Below are 11,447 nucleotides of genomic sequence, written 5' to 3'. Positions count from 1 at the left end.
ACCACTGCCAGCCCTGTAGCTAGGCTACTGTGCTATACGTACAACCGCGAGTAATAAAACAGATTATTGCGTAAGGCAGAAAATGTCACTTTCAATTTTTTGTTTCGTGACTGCTAAAATCTGTTTTGGGAGATTTTTTTTGCATACTGAAAAAAAGTTCATTCAGTCTTATCAGGGAAGACAGAGAAACACAGTCTGCTGATTCAGCATTCAGAAATAGCAGCTCAGGTGTACAGGTGGGATTTATGGCTCCTTGACGGGATGTGGATCTTAGTGGCTCGTTCCTTTCAAAGAGCCGTTCAAAAAACTGGCTCTTTTGGCTCTTTTTAAAATTATTTATTCAATGTTTAGAATGTAATATTTTGACTCCACCTCAAGGTAAATTTGTCCAAACAACAACGGATTAATTATTATTATTATACTATTAATTAGGACAATTATTCTCCTGCTTCTAAAGACCGTTTTTGCCACTCTATAAGGCAACTCTGGTCGCGGTCACGTGCTTAAAATTAATGAAAAATGAACGAAATAACGGTCGAGTCGCTCCCTCAGCTGTGATCCGGTTCCCATCATTCACTTCAGGGAGCCGCTCAAAAGAACCGGCTCGTTCTTGAACAACACACCTCTAATTCACTCACTCACTCCCTCTCTCGCGCCCGCCTGGCTCTGTCTTTGAGAAGGGAGATCTGACAGAGCCGAGATCCAAAGCCTTTAGACGTAAGAATCTTTTCAAATGGTTCAAATTAATCTCTTTTATATTTGAAACACCGGGGAGTCTGTGTCTGCACAAACAAAGACAAAGAAAGTGTGCGTCTGTGCGCACGAGTAAGCGCGTGCACAGACACACACAGAAGCATTTAAACACAGTTAAAGGCAAACACACACACACACACACACACACACGCACAATGTACAATGCACATGCACACGCACTGTTAAGTGATAAACAAAAACTCATTTTCCATATTTGCGGGAGAGATAGTGGGGGCGTTAGTGAGAGTGAGTGTGAGAGTAAGAGTTGGGCCTGGATGTTAGATAAGAGAGGATCAAGATTTCCTCCAGGGGAATAATGGTTCAATTTGAAAACCTCCTCGTACAGCAGCTATCAGAGAATACAGGGTAAAGTTAGCGTGCACACACGCGCATGCACGCACGCACGCACGTACGCAGACGCACACACACACGCACACACACACACACACACAGTTAGCTGCCCAAGCACAAACCCAGTTAACATCCACTTTCTCTGTCACACACACACACACACACACACACACACACACACACACACGGAAGGACGCATGTACGCACGCACACACACACACACGCGCACAAACACACACACACACACACACACTGCAAAAAAGCCCTCTAAAAAAATAAGTAAAAAATATAGTGTTTTAGGTGAAAAATTGCTTATTTTGAGCAAAATAATCTGCCAGTGCAGCGAGCAAATTGGACTTGGTAAGAATTCTTAAAACAAGAAAATAAAATCTAAGCGGTAGGTATAGAAAAACACTTGAAACAAGTATAAAAATCTTGTTTTTCTGTTGCTTGTTAAGATTTTTGCTCTTATTTTAAGCAATTTCTTCTCCTTTATTAGTCATTATTGCTTAGAATTAGATGTCCTCCAAGAAATTATTGCTCAAAACAAGCATACAAGACGCTTAAAACAAGGCAAATTTACTTCTTTCCAGCTCATTTAAAGTCTTAAAACTAGTCTGATTTTCTTAGCTAGAATACTTATTTTCTCATGTAGAATTAATATCTTGTTTAGGTGTATGAGAAAAATATACTTGACAAGAACTTCAAAACATTTCTTTTATTAATATTTCATCAGCTGGACAAACATGCAGTCAAACGATAATAAAACACCAAAATCTTGACAATATAATCGTATGATTAAACAGAAATTAAACAGAAAACCTGAAATTATCAGTGTACTGTAACACATTAATTAATGTGGCCTGTTCAGAAATGTCATCTTTTTCATGAATGCTTACAACCACCATCAAATTCTAAGTAATGTCATAATCCCTTGGGTCAGATATGCAGTCAGATATCTTTGGCCGAAAAGCATACTCTCATCAGAACAGTATGTGTCTATTTACTCACTTATTTACTTAGACATTCATGAAAAAGATGTTATTTGTGAATGGACATTTTAGAATTAACCAACTGCCCGCAGGAGCACTTTTGACTCTTTGATTCTTTCTCAAAGTGGGGGAGGAGAGGGAGAGAGAAATGTTTTTAATTATGATATCAATGTGTCCATGAAGTGCTACTGAGGCATTATTACGCCTTTCATTATAGTGCTCATCTTTTAATCTGCATAGCCAATGTTTAGAAAAAAGCCCCTCAATGATACTCAATGCCATGCTGACAAAAGACAAAAAAGGACAAAAAAAATCATCAACTCAGATCAGAGAACAGCACACAAAAGTATTAATAGAAATGCGATGGATTGTCCTTTTATACAATGGCTTAGAACCTGAGATTGCCAGTGTCCAACATATTTACTGTAGTTTATAGTGATTGGACCTTTTGGGCATATTTTCCAAATTCACCAGAACATATATTTCAGTTCATCTGGATACTTAAAATTGTAAATCCAAATCCACAGAGTTGAGATTGAGGGTATATACCGGTAACCGAGTCCAAACAGCATCACACATGCACAAGAGATGCTCCGAGTTCACTGTACAGCTCCATGCCTTGTATCACAGTCTCTGGCATGGGATGTTCCTTGCAAACCATATACGTAGATGTGCAGTCTGCCTTTGGATCACTTCGCCACTCCAGTCCTGATGGTGGAAAAAGAAAATGCAGAAAGCTTAACACTGTGCACACACTTTTTATGTAGCTTTAATGTAAGTAAGTAAGTATGCCTTTAATAATCCCGCCATGGGGAAATTCGTTTGTTGCAGCAGTAACATACAGATACAGATAGTGCAGAGACGGTAGACAGTGTACATACAACAACACAGGATAAATACTTAAAAAAGATGTTAGGGGAAAATATAAATGTCTCAGTTAAAAACCACAACAACAAGTACATTAGTAAAAATGAAAGTGCATTGTAAAAAGTGCATTAGCAGCTTCATAAAACGGAGGAGAGGGTGCTAGGACAATAATAAATAAGTAAGTTAAAAAGTTAAAAAGATAAAAAAGACCATCACTACCATCCCTACCACCACCACCACCACCACCATCAACATCATCATCACCATCACCATCACCATCAACATCATCATCACCATCATCATCCCCAAGGCTACCGCAGGGACTTAGTGTTATTATATAGGCACTAAATGTAAAAATGCTGATATCTAGTGAATGACAATCATGGCCACTAATAGGGGGCATTTAATAGTGTGCTTGTCAGTGATATGCAGGTGCCATATATTGCATGCTCTCTTTATTGGGATGCAGATCGTTTGTGAACACCATAATCAGAACTGTTCAAAATTCAGAGTCAGTGAACCTAGAGGTGGGCCATGCATCTCCCACACCTAATGTCTGACCTTCTAATACCTAATACCCAACTTCATTAGATTGTTTGCAACTCAAACACAATGTTTCCATTAGCTGCTGGAGCCATGAGTTATCCTACCTTCCTTCTGGCAACGCCTCCCTTCTCCTTGACAACCTCCAAGATGCTTCCTCAAGTATCTGTCAGGCACAGGAACTCTGCATTAACCTGTCAAAGACACATGACAAGAAAATTACATGGTTGTCAGGCCCAGTTGTGTTGTGCTTCCTGTCTGTCCTGTGACTTGTCACTATGTCTTTCTATCTCTGGGCCTGCAGGTGGGGCAACACCTGTGGTCAAGCCACAAAGACATCCTACAGGACACTTAAATACTATCTGTTATGACATAATGTACCACCACACTTACTTCACTTAATGTCAGCAACGCAGGCCATGCGGTGTAGACTGCCAGCTTATCTTAGACAAGCCTTTTGCACCTATGACAAAACACATAATTAGACTGCTGGAGTTGATGTTACAGAAATTACAAGATAAGATGAGGGCTAACATCACAATGGCATTGACTGACTTCTTGTAAAACCTAAATTGAGACCAGGGGTCAAGGAGAGTAGAGTAGCCTCAACCAAATATAATCTTCCATATCAAATACATCGTCACCACTTTTTAGACTGGGGAATATTGTCACCATTTAAGAATATTGGTAAATAAAGTGACTACAGCCACTTAAGACAGCGTGAAATTAAAGTGAATTAAAATATTTTCCACCATATCCATATTTCATACAATACAAAATAACTGTTGACACCATGCCAACATGAAAATGACAGCTAATTGGCTAAAAAATATTTTTATCCTCATTTTGCTTTGGTGTAAGTAAAGTGTTCAAGCAGAGGGTAAAGTGTAAAACAATTGAACATGGACAGAAATCCTACCTTTTACAATGACTGTCTTCAAAGTCACATCTTCCACTAGCACAGGGGGTAACCATCTGTCAAGTTGAAAAACAGAGATGAACCTTTTCTCACAATATCGGCAAACATGGCTTTTCAAAGGTGATATTCAGGACTGGCCAATAGTGACGCCCATTACAAAAAATATAATACATATTTTGAGTAACATGTGGGGCATTACAGGGCAATAGCAAGCTAGAGAGCATTAGCTAGCTGCTAAGCTAAACAGCAGCAGGTGTTAAATTATGTTTAAAATAATTATGCTGGTAAATTACACTTCAGACTCGATAAACCTTAAGGTTATTTATTTTTTTACTCCTAAAGATGTTGCACAAGATAATCTAATGTTTAAGAGTGGATATTTGAATGCAAGACAAACAGCTTGTCAGATCACACAGCATGATCTAACAATATTCGTATCAGTTAACTTTCCATACAGACAAAAGCGCCAAAAACATCACAATAGCGTAGTATACTTCACAAATGACTGTAATAGTGTCTTAATACAAGCATATTGCCAAAGATGACAAGGATTGAAACGGATTGTGAAACTTACCCGGCTGAAAACGATTGCCTCAATTTCAAAGCAGGAGACCAACTGACGAACAGGAAGTGACGTAATTCCATTTCCGGTTTTACCCTTTGGTGATTTTTTTTTGTTTTTGTTTGTTATCCCACCTGAATTACAGCATGAATTTCACATATATAGTTTTGATTTATGTAAAATATTTCTGTACCAATAAGGTAACAACTTGGTGCCAGCAGGAAGAAGATAAATACTGTCAATGAAAATGTGTTTCGACAATAGGCGATTCATTTCTTACTGCCACCTACTGTTCTGGAGTGTGATGTGCATGTCAGTTAATATTATGAGCTTTTTTCAAGTGCATAGGCCTACATTATTTGTTTAGATTATTTGTTTAAAAGTTAATACGCGGACAGTTCAAATGGTGTTTATATGATTTCAATATTCCTTAAAGGGACACTGTGCAGGAAATGGTCAAAAAAGGTACTGCAACTATGCTGCTCATTGAAACTGGGCTGCCTATTGCCTAATTTGATCTTTACATGAAAGTTTACTAAGTAATAAACAAATATTTTCTAGTATGGTCCAAGTACAGTCATTTTTGCAGCTAAAAATGGCTATTTTTGGAAATGGCGGACCATGGAGAAGATCCCCCTTTTCATGTATGAAAAGTGCAATTTTCCCAGTCATATTGAATACTTAGAATTTGATGCTGGTGGTAAGTATTCATGAAAAAGGTAACTTTAGTGAATGGGCAGCATGAATTCTGGAAATAAACAACTAAAAATCTCACACAGTGTCCCTTTAAATTGTTTGTATACATATTTCTCAATATTTACCAGGACCCAGAAACATTTTTTGAGTGTGCCTTAAATGAACACAAAAAAACCTGTTGCCCTTGCTGTTGCAGTTGTGCAAAAGGAAATAAAACGTGCATTGAAGCACTTTATTTTGTCAAATCATATTGATCTAGATGTTATAACTTCAGGTAGGCTATAGGCCTAGGTTTGCATATTAATAGGCCTATACAAGACATGTCCAATTAGTGTAACGATGGAATCTAATGATAGATAACAAACTAAAAATGTCGTCTTGACAGATGCTGATATTTCTGAGGATATTCACTTTTGTTTTTATCAGCAGCAAGGACCATGCTATACATCTTATCATAGAATTAAGTGAAATAACTCACAACCTTTTTTGCTCTGATGACGGAAACTTTACAAAAACTGAGACAGAGCAGCATCTTTAAAAAGCAGCATCCTGAACAACAACGTGCCCCCTAAACAACATTATATGCAACATTTACCTTCACACTGGGTACTTTGATGAGACACGTGTGCATGAGGTTAGAGTCAAAGCATTATTTTTTATTCTAAATTTCAAAATTAAATTAGGCCTATAAATGTCTGCAAATGTCTTGTAAATCAAAGCAAAATGGCCCTGCCATGGGCAACCGGTAGGACACTCGTCTGCTGTGTGGCCGACACGGGTTCGATTCCCGGTCCGGGTCATTTGCCGACCCCTTCCCATCTTTCTACCCATTCGCCTCCTGTCCACCTCTCAAACTGTCCTGTCATCAATAAAGTTGTAAAAAAGACCAAAAACAATCTTAAAAAAATAAAATAAATACAATCATAGCAAAATTGTTGAATGTAGCCTACCCATCAAACAAACAGTATATTTGCTCATGAAAAAGAATTGGGCCACACATCAACGGTATCAAGGCGTCAGAGGCATATGTCAGTTCAAAGAATAGATTTTTTGAATATCATCTCTGAAATGGATGTTTCTTGGTAACAATTAGGAAAGACAATAATCACAGATATGGGACTCCCTATTTTTTTAAAATATATTTTAGTGATTCATCTACAGTATATTTTGCGGTGAATTTCAAGTGTTTGACACATTGAGATGGGATACAGATTTACAATCATGAAATTGCTATGCCAAATGCTGCACAGACAACAGAAATGTCAAAGCTATGAATCTTGAATGGAAATCTCATTGGCCCTATTCATTTTTATGCAATCACAGTTGATTAGCTAGAATATCTTAGTGAGATCGAGCCAGTTCTTAAAACAGGTTCATTTGGATTGTCTTATTGTCTTGAAACAAGTAAAAATGTACTCACAGTCTAATTGTTAATGCGACTCTGTCAGTATGTGTTCTATTTTAAGAAAAAAGCTGCTCAGAACCAGTTTTATTATCTAGGTAGGATAAAAAAGATGAATTTTCTTGAAACAAGTCAATTCATCTTAACAATAGTCAGTCTTACCAAGAAAATACATTCAAAAACAAGTCTAATGAGACCAAAATGCTGAATTCAAGTATATTACACTTGTACAGATTTTCGTTTTTTGCAGTGCACACACACACATTGAATACTCAACGGTAATTTGGGGCTATCTGAGGCAGGCATTAGCTGACTACAGTGAGATTTCCTCTGTCTGAAGAATCTTACGGGTCCTATTGTCTGCTCGTCCATAAAAAGTCATTGTAGTGTGTAGGCTACTGCACTGTAGTACATTAAAGGGATGTATCCCTCAGGAGTACGGCTGCAAGCACACCCTAATTAACACTGCGCGAGCGAGGCCATTTCCAAAAGGTCCTCTATGCATTTCCACTGCTGTAGTGGTCAGGGACGCCGACAGGAAGGGGGGACAAACGGGTATGTTGTCCCGGGCACAGGAAACAGATGGGGCCCAGAATTGTGTCCCCATTGCATTGCAAGTATTGAGTATTTAGATGATTTTGTCCTGGGCCCGGTGAAAGCTATCATCGGCCCTGGTGGTGAGGTCCTCATTGCATTGCAAGTATTGAGGGGGGGCCCTTTCAGATGATTTTGTCCTGGACCCAGGAAGAGATAGTGGGTGCAAAATTGGGTCCTCATTACATTGAATGTATTAAGAGAGGGGGGGGGGGGTTGATTTTGTCCTGGACCCGGTTAAAGCTGTCTTTAAGCGGCCCTGATGGTGATTATCTTTCACAAAGCATCCGCACTGTGCTCTTGCAAGGCAGTTATGGTGACATTAACAGAACAATCGAGGAGCTAATGAACAACAGAGATTTCAACTCTCTACATACTGGATACAAATTAGTAGTCATAGGCCTTATTAGTTTTGCTCTGTTACATCAGTTAGCATGATTTTAAATAAGTGTGTGGCAATATTGCACATTGCTGTATAGCATTGTGTGCATTTGTGTGTGTACTCTACTTAAAGAGTTTATGAAACGAAAACAAAGTAAAGGAATTTGACCATTTCCAGGACAGATTCTGAAAGTTCTAAGCCTTGTGAATGAAATGGGATATTGTCTGGGTGATATTTTGTCCTAAAAGTCATGTTAAAACGTTCCCAAAAAGTGTTTTTTTGGTGACATGCAAATGTTATGCAAATTATATGCGTGACACAGAAGGGGTGAGTTCACCTCATTCCACCTTGTTCAGATCAATGGCGGCTAGTACCAAAACAAAGCGCAATGTCAAGCAGTGTGTTGCTGGAGAGCCGAACGGTGCCAGCTGCAAAAATGGCTACTTGACAGAAGGAATATCTTTGCACAAGTTCCCTTCTGTGAAGAATGATGGAACTGTGGCCAACAAGGAGAAGGCTAAATCAAGCTAGGGCTCTGTGGATCCAATGCGTGGTTTTGAAGCAAGCTTGTGGTCACTGTTGTGCTAGGCACATTTCCACCCCTTGTGCTTCACCACAAATGTGGAGGTCGCGGGCATGGTTGGACTGAAGAGACTGCTATTGCCTCAAGCAGTTCCAACAATTGACATCGCCGGCGTGCAGACTGAAACTGCCCCTGTTTTACCTTGTCCATCTGCTTTGTATGTTGTTTTCAGGAAAGGGTAATGCACATTACATGCCAAACCGTTGCGAATGCTCTCGGAATATGCACTTTTTGTTGATTGCCATTCAACTGGTCAATATATTGGTTTTGGGAGGATATCCGCGCATCAGCGTGGTGCTCTCGGTTGAGGACAGCCAACTCACAGACTGGGCTACACTGCTTAGCGAATAAACGGAGATGCACATAGCGTAGGCCTACTTTGAAGCATTGATTGTTTGTTTTTAGTATTGTGGTGCATGTGTGGCTGACGTTTGGACACACCTCGTCCTCAGAGTTAGGCTGAGGGACACGCAACGCCTGTGACTTTGAGCACAAAAAATAATAATAATGATAAACGCTAAAAATATGCTGAGGACTGAGGCTTTATAGGGTGTTTTTCCAACAGCCTAATACCTCCGTTTTTTCTCTAGTTGATGATATTTTTGCATGCCTACATGACACATTACACTATATCGCGCAATTGAATCAAAATGCCCCCCATTTGTCAACAAATACACACGCCATGTCATCTTTGGGTCATGGCAAAGCGCCCTTAGCAACCGTAACCATAAACATAAGAACTGTCAGGCTATGTCAACAATCGTCACTTCACCTGTCAGACATGTCACTTTCTGCAGATGTATCAGTGCCTCTGAAATAGATTTGTGCTGCTGGTTTTTTTTGCTCATGAGGTTGGATGTGTGGTTTTTCGACACGCTGATGTTTGTATCAGAATTTTGGTTCCTTTATAAGATGTGGGTCCATCAAATGTGTGTTGTTTTCTCACATCGCCATACTAGCAAACCAGGGACTCCCCTCTTTGATGTCACAGCCCAGCTCATTAGTCACACCAAATTTCACAGAATTCACACTTTGAGTTGCCATTTTCACAAGTTCCCCCAGGATGATTGGGTTCAAAGTCTCATCGATGCTATCAGAAAAAACAAGGCTTTAATGGGAATGACCGTTTGTTTTCGTTTCATAAACACTTTAATCCGTTAAGACAAAGCGTTATAAATTTGATGTTACCAGAATGGCAATGACCAAGAAGTAATGTATTACTAAAGGCCCTGTGTTTTGTCATAGTATTGTAATTCTATGGTAATTTTTAATGACTAATACAGCGTGCCACTGGAGGTACGGCTTACATTAAGGGGCTACCTCTTTTGGTTAAAAGTGACACCCAAATGCAATGTAATGTCTTCCACCCTGAAGAGGCCATAAGGGCCGAAACACGTTAGCCTGATTATCATCGACGTTCAAATCTCTTCGAGACGCAATACTCTTGACCTGACTAGTTGCAACGCCAAAGGTAGGAGGGCGCGGCCTGGCTAGAAACGTTTATGCATTGTACCAAAATAAAAAGTTACAAATTGTAACCTTGAGTGCCTCATATTATCTCTACCTGAACAATATAATGTATTTTTTAGTGTTTTTTTGTGTTAGTTAAGATTAACCTAGAGTTGGGGGTTTCTGGAATGCGTTCGGAGAGATAAAACACATGTTTGGGAGGCTCTCTGTGAACCATGCTACAAATGGAACCAAACGATAATGATAAGATAGATTATCATGTGAACACTATATACACACTGTATACAGTATATAGTACACTGTATACTGTAGTTATAGCCAGCATGCAGTACAAGTCATTACTCATTACTCAACGCAATTTGCAGCACCAAAATCTGATTAAGAAACATGAATCTTGCCTGTCAGCCATGATTCTTTTTCATCACAATGGCTTTAGCTAGTAGATGTTACAATAAATCTTACAAGCCATACATGCACTCACTATTAGTCAAAGTTTTGTTTTCTACCAGCCAAACTGAATTTTCACCAGTTTTTGGCCGGTTGGCTGGTGTTAATTTAGAGCCCTGATTACTACTAAAGTAGCCTCAAGGGCAGTTCAGAGGTGGCCTACGTCGAACTTAGCATAAAGTCCACTAAGGTCGCTGCGACAGCAAATTTGTCAACTTGGCTGTTTCTGAGCATTACATCACAGCGACCATTTTGGACGGAGGCCTGCCCTTTAGGAAGTGACTCCTACTTCCTTGACTGGTGGTCACTGTCCGAAGTTTTTTGCCAGAGCTAAGAAACGTCACTCTCATTTTGCCACAGTGTCTCAGAGCTCGGGTCTGTTGGGGTGAGGGCTCCCTGGGGCTAGAGAGCATGTCTGGCTTTGACATGAGGATAGAGGCAGCTACACTATAGCTCCTGGCTCCTGGTGATGTGCACAACACACACACACACTGATGCACAACACACACACACACGGATGCACACACACGCACACACTGATGCACAACACACGCACACACTGATGCGCGTGCACACACACACACACACACACACACACACACACACACATACACACACACACACACACACACACACACACACACACACACACACACACACACACACACACACACACACACACACACACACACACACACACACGTGCATTAACTCGTGCATGTGCACACACTCACACACAAACAACAAACAAACAACAAACAAACACAAGCACAAACTCTCTGACACTGGCGCTCCCTCTCTCTTTCTCGCTCTCTCTCTCTCTCTCTCTCTCTGTCTCTCTCTCTCTCTCTCTCTCTCTCTCTCTCTCTCTCTCTCTCTCTCTCTC

The 11,447-nt window shown here is 40.0% G+C and overlaps 1 long non-coding RNA gene across 2 annotated transcripts; it reads right to left on the bottom strand.

The window, feature by feature from the left end:
- Nucleotides 1–1,807: 1,807 nt before the first annotated feature.
- LOC134440740 (uncharacterized) lies at nucleotides 1,808–5,431 on the bottom strand. Of its 2 annotated transcripts, XR_010033025.1 has the most exons (5): nucleotides 5,000–5,431; nucleotides 4,426–4,481; nucleotides 3,900–3,969; nucleotides 3,614–3,700; nucleotides 1,808–2,804 (listed from the first exon to the last, which is right to left on the bottom strand). It is a non-coding gene; the product is annotated as an uncharacterized LOC134440740 (long non-coding RNA). The 2 variants fall into 2 exon arrangements; XR_010033024.1 differs by having other exon boundaries at nucleotides 4,426–5,431.
- Nucleotides 5,432–11,447: the final 6,016 nt, after the last annotated feature.

Source organism: Engraulis encrasicolus, chromosome 24, assembly GCF_034702125.1.
Source record: "Engraulis encrasicolus isolate BLACKSEA-1 chromosome 24, IST_EnEncr_1.0, whole genome shotgun sequence".
Taxonomy (NCBI): Eukaryota; Metazoa; Chordata; class Actinopteri; order Clupeiformes; family Engraulidae; genus Engraulis; species Engraulis encrasicolus.
The sequence above is the reverse complement of the archived record's forward strand: the minus strand, read 5'-3'. Positions and strand labels throughout refer to the sequence as shown.